Source organism: Staurois parvus, unplaced genomic scaffold (assembly GCF_062004578.1).
Source record: "Staurois parvus isolate SC_StPar_1 unplaced genomic scaffold, SC_StPar_1.0 ptg001824l, whole genome shotgun sequence".
In the NCBI taxonomy this organism is placed as follows: Eukaryota; Metazoa; Chordata; class Amphibia; order Anura; family Ranidae; genus Staurois; species Staurois parvus.
In genome coordinates, this window is record NW_028319620.1 from 115001 (window position 1) to 121827 (window position 6827).

The 6827-nt window shown below is 47.6% G+C and overlaps 1 pseudogene; it reads right to left on the bottom strand.

The window, feature by feature from the left end:
* Positions 1-1347: 1347 nt before the first annotated feature.
* Positions 1348-1526, bottom strand: LOC149434132 (U2 spliceosomal RNA; annotated as a pseudogene).
* Positions 1527-6827: the final 5301 nt, after the last annotated feature.

Sequence of the window (6827 nt, forward strand, 5' to 3'; positions counted from 1 at the left end):
AGGCTGGGGAGGAAAGGTCTAGATCAGTGGTCTCCAAACTTCTGCCAGGGGCAGGATGTGGCCCTTTGTTTGCTTATTATCTGGCCCTTGGGGCACCATTTTATTCATGGTCACCAATAAACGGCACAATTCCACCCAACTGACGACGCATCGTTCCAACCCACGACGACGCACCGTTCCAACCCACGACGACGCACCGTTCCAACCCACGACGACGCACCACTCCAACCCACGACGACGCACCACTCCAACCAACGACGACGCACCACTCCAACCAACGACGACGCACCACTCCAACCAACGACGACGCACCATTCCAACGACGACGCACCATTCCAACCAACGATGACGCACCACTCCAACCAACGACGATGCACCATTCCAACCAACGATGACGCACCATTCCAACCAATGACGATGCCCCAATCCAACCAACAATGATGCACCATTCCAACCAATGGCATCACCGATGGTGCACAATTCCTCTCAAGGGCACCAATGAAGGGGAATTGTTTACCCCCCACTGATTCTGGGACATTTTGTACTCCTCATGGCCACAGTCAGGCCCCAAAAGTGTGAAGGTAAGTAAATTGGCCCTTCATTTAAGAAAGGTTAGAGACTTTTTTTTTTTTAGTCCGTGAAGGTGCGAAAAACAAAAATCCGCAGGTGAACAAAAACCGTGCAAAACACGAAAAAGTGCACCTAGGAGTGTGCTTTAGTCCACCACCTGGAGGGGTAGGACCTCTACCCTGATCCCTCGGGGCGCAAGGCTCCTGACAGGGACAAAAGGTGTCCACATGGTCCACCTGGCCAAAGCACATGGCAGACCTTTCCGTGTGGCTAGTCGAAGCTGACCACCAAATACTAGGTCAGGGAGCTCTCCCGAAGAGAGACCCCCCCAGAAACAGGGGAGGAAGGAACCTAATGGCCAAGCATCCTCCCCCTGGACTTCAGGGCAGGCCCGAGGACCCACACCCTCCATCCTAGCGAGAAAAAAAAAAACACAAGTTAAAGGTGACAAACCAGTGGGTAGAAAAAAATAAATAAGTGGCCGTGGAATTGTGCCCTGGCGAGGCCCTGAGGCCCGTAGCAAAAAATTGCCCTGGACTTGCCCAAAAGGCTCAGTGCAGAAAGTGTTTGGATCAGTGGCCATGTGCACTTTTCACACTTGGGAACCCATCGCCATGTCCTACTAAGAGCACCCCTCGGCGACCACTCCCAGGGGGCACTGCTCCGGCCTCTCTGCTTCCTCAGCCCCCTGGCCAGACAAGGTAGATCCGCTCAAATCTGGGAACTGGGCCCCTCCAATTTTCCTAAGGGGGAATTACTCCCTGGCCCCAACAGCCTGTGGGCTCCTTGGTTTCTCTTCTAGCCGGTACTAACCTTCAGAGCCCCCGTCATACCAGCAGGGGTCCTATACAGCCAGCCATCCTCGGGAGCCGCAAGAATGAAGGCGGAGCGCCCCTGCTGGACACTGATAAGAACAGATACTATACTTGATCTTAACCAAAAGGCCGAGAAGCCTTTCGGACTCTTTAGTAGGTAGTGCCTGGAGTTTGTATGTTCTCCCTGTGCCTGCATGGGTCTCCTCCGGGTACTCCGGTTTCCTCCCTCACTCCAAAGACATGCTGGTAGACGAACTGGCTCCTGTCTAAATTGGCCCTAGTATGTGTATGTATGAATGTCAGTTAGGGACCTTAGATTGGACGCCCCTTGAGGGTTAGGGACCTTAGATTGGACGCCCCTTGAGGGTTAGGGACCTTAGATTGGACGCCCCTTGAGGGTTAGGGACCTTAGATTGGACGCCCCTTGAGGGTTAGGGACTGATGAGAATGTTCACTATATATGTAAGGTGCTGCGTAAATTGACGGCGCTATATAAGTACCTGAAATAAATAGTTCAGTCCAGGAGAGGAGCCGGTTCAACTGTGAAAGACTGAAGGCAAGGCCAGGGTTTTGCTCCAACAGACCAGACTGGCAGTGAACAAAACACACAAAAAAATACACTAAAAAAAACAAAAAAAAAACAAACAAAAAAAAAAAAGAAGAGACACTAAAAACCAGAACCACTACAAAAACCAGACAAAAAAACCAGAACCACTACAAAAAACCAGACACACAAAAACCAGACACAAAAAAAACCGAACCACTACAAAAAACCAGACGCACAAAAAAAAACCGAACCACTACAAAAAACCAGACGCACAAAAAAAACAGAACCACCACAAAAAACCAGAACCACTACAAAAAACCAAACACAAAAAAAACCAGAACCACTACAAAAAACCAGACACACAAAAAACCAGACGCACAAAAAACCAGACGCACAAAAAACCAGACGCACAAAAAACCAGACGCACAAAAAACCAGACGCACAAAAAACCAGACGCACAAAAAACCAGACGCACAAAAAACCAGACGCACAAAAACCAGACACACAAAAAACCAGACACAAAAACAAAAAACAAACACAAAAAACAAAAACCACACAAGAAAAAAAAAAAAAAAAAAATCTTTATCCCAGGTTGACGCTGCGGTGCAGAATTTGGAGCGATTTCTGTATGAATTGCATACCGCATCAGAATCACACCCCGTTCATGCGAACCGATGCGGTCGTGTATGTTAACCCCCCGAAAGCGGTCCACAAAACGCGGTGCGATGTGCAGAATCGGATCCCATAGGTGTGAATGCCCATTTGATTCGATTCTAGAGCGGACCCAAATAAGGGTCCTGCACGTCTTTGGAGCAGGTGAGGTGCGAATAGAGCCGTGAAGAATGTACGGCTCCAATCGCACGTGATTGGCACAGGAATGCGGCGCGGTTCCTTTCCGAATCACATGCGATGTACCGCGCCGCACACACATGTGACCCCGGGCTTACTTTGAATCGGTTGTGCCTCTGGAATTAAAGATTTGTTTTAAAATTCTGCTCCGCCTGTAATGAATCCTAAACCGGAGGAAAGCGGAGCTCAAGCGGGATTAGTTGTGCGCTGCCGGATAAAACGATTCCCGGGATTAGAGGCGGAGCCGGACACAACTGATCCTCCTCTCAGGATTGGCTGGATCAGGCGAGTAGAGAAGAATTTTAGGCTTTCAGCAGTGCGGTGCGGAGTGAGGGGTTGTCAGGACATGCTGGGACTTGTAGTACTTCAACTAGGGAGCCACAGAAAAAAAGAAAAAAAAAAAAAAAGGAAGGCAAAGTACACAAAGAATTGACATTCATCCGGTAATCAGCGCTAGGAAATGGAAGAGCTGGGAGAGAAGAGCCTCCTCTGCACCGGTGATCACTGTAGAAGAGCTTTGATCTCTGAGGATTGATCCACATTCAGATTGCTCTTCAAAGAGCATGTGACAGGCGGCGAGGAGACGCTGCATCGCTTCCCAACCCCCGGCCTTAATTGCTGTAATAAACCCAGAAACTGTCATATATTGCAGATTACCAATCATTCCATGTGGTGGCTGCATTGGTTCTCTTTAGGGCCGGTTCACACTGCATGCGTTTCAGTTGCTGTTTTTCTGCCCCCAAAACGCACAGAAAGTAGGTGATGGGGTTGTCAATGTCCTAGTTCACATGAGTGCTTGGAGGTCCAGTGCGTTCCGGTTGCCAAAAAAAAAAAAAAAACAACACAAAACACACACCACACAAACACACCACACACACACACCACACCACACCAACACACCACACAAACACACCACACCACACACAAACACACACACCACACCAACACACCACACCACACAAACACACACACCACACCAACACACCACACCAACACACCACACCACACCAACACACCACACCAACACACCACACAAACACACACCACACAAACACACACCACACAACACACACCACACAAACACACACACCACACAAACACCACACAAACACACACACACACCACACAAACACACCACACAAACACACCACACAAACACACCACACAAACACACCACACAAACACACACACAAACACACCACACACACACACCACACAAACACACCACACAAACACACCACACAAACACACCACACAAACACACCACACAAACACCACACAAACACACACAAACACACCACACCACACAAACACACCACACAAACACCACACAAACACCACACAAACACACACCACACAAACACCACACAAACACACACCACACAAACACACACACCACACAAACACACACACCACACAAACACACACACCACACAAACACACACCACACAAACACACACACCACACAAACACACACCACACACCACACAAACACACACCACACACCACACAAACACACACCACACAAACACACACCACACAAACACACACCACACAAACACACACCACACAAACACACACCACACAAACACCACACAAACACACACCACACAAACACACACCACACAAACACACACCACACAAACACACACCACACAAACACACACAAACACACACCACACAAACACACCACACAAACACACACCACACAAACACCACACAAACACACAAACACACCACACAAACACCACACAAACACACACCACACAAACACCACACAAACACACACCACACAAACACAACACACACAAACACACACCACACAAAACACACACCACACAAACACCACACAAACACACACCACACAAACACACACCACACAAACACACACACCACACAAACACACACACCACACAAACACACACACCACACAAACACACACACCACACAAACACACACACCACACAAACACACACACCACACAAACACACACACCACACAAACACCACACAAACACACACCACACAAACACACACCACACAAACACACACCACACAAACACACACCACACAAACACACACCACACAAACACACACCACACAAACACACACCACACAAACACACACCACACAAACACCACACAAACACCACACAAACACCACACAAACACCACACAAACACACACCACACAAACACACACCACACAAACACACACCACACAAACACACACACCACACCACACAAACACACCACACAAACACACCACACAAACACACCACACAAACACACCACACAAACACACCACACAAACACACCACACAAACACACCACACAAACACACCACACAAACACACACACCACACACACCACACACACCACACAAACACACCACACAAACACACCACACAAACACACCACACAAACACACCACACAAACACACCACACAAACACACCACACAAACACACCACACAAACACACCACACAAACACACCACACAAACACACACACCACACAAACACACCACACAAACACACCACACAAACACACCACACAAACACACCACACAACACACCACACAAACACACCACACAAACACACCACACAAACACACACACACAACACACACACACCACACAAAAACAACAACACAAACCACACACACACACACCACACACCACACACACACACCACACACACACCACACACACACCACACACACACACCACACACACACCACACACACACCACACACACACACCACACACACACCACACACACACCACACAACACACACACACACACACACACCACACACACACCACACACACACCACACACACACAAACACAACACACACAACACACACAACACACACAACACACACACACCACACAAACACATAAACACACACAGACACAACCTCAAAACTGCATTTTTACTGCACACAACTGTACTGGAATGCGATAAAATGCGTCACATTTAAAGGATATGAAAAATGATAAAATGCATTCCCATCAGTGCTTGCAAGACCAGTGCGTTCCAGTTGCAAAAACGCACAGAAAGTAGGTGATAGGGTTGTCAATGTCATAGTTCACAAGTGCTTGCAGGTCCAGTGCGTTATGGTTGCAAATAAAAAAAAAAAAAAAAAAAAAAACACAAAAACACCGCACAAAAAAAAAGTAGAACAGGCTGCATTTTTACTGCACACAACTGTACTGGAACGCGGTAAAATGTGTCAAAAGCGCACCGGAACGCACATATCCCTATTTAAATAAGAAAAAGAGGGGAAAAAAATTAACCGCAATGCATCAAAAACGCACCGCAACACCAGAAACGCATCTGGACTGTTTCTATGGTAAGAAGTGACCCTCTGCTTTCACCTGCCGGCCTGTAACACCCCATCTCTATTACAGCACCCGCACTTTGGATGAAGGAACACCTTTGGACAGAAACACGGTCAGTCTGGGGGGCGGGGAGTGTTAGTGTATCTAAATCTGCTAGTCCGTCTAACAACATTCCTGTAACTGCTTCTAAAGTATTAGCTGGAATCCATCTTCACACCGTTTTTTCTCCTTTTTGGGATAAAGGTTTTACATAAATAAAAGCCGATCATTGTAAGTGGCAAATGGTTTGTCTAATCCCTCTAACGGCAAGAGCTTTTTTTGTTGAAAAACAGACTTACTGGCTGGATCACAAGGTGAAAATAGAAGAAAGAAAACGAATGCAGCCATCACATCTAAGAATTGGTTTAGTGGTTCTGAAGTCAAACACCCCCCCGACTTCTCTCTCGATTCAGCGCCGTCCCATCTGCAGCAGCGCTGCTCTCTCCCTGGTCTCACAGGAGACACCGAGAGCAAGGACAGCCATTGGCTCCTGCTGCTGTCAGTCAGATCCTGTGAGGAAGGAGCAGGAAGCATGGCCAAGCTATGCTGTGTGTGTCTCTATGGACACACACTAGGGATGCACTGATACCAGTTATTTTTTTTTAGATCACCAATACTTTGCAGTGCGATTTGCATTAATGGACGCAAATTGCAACGCAAAA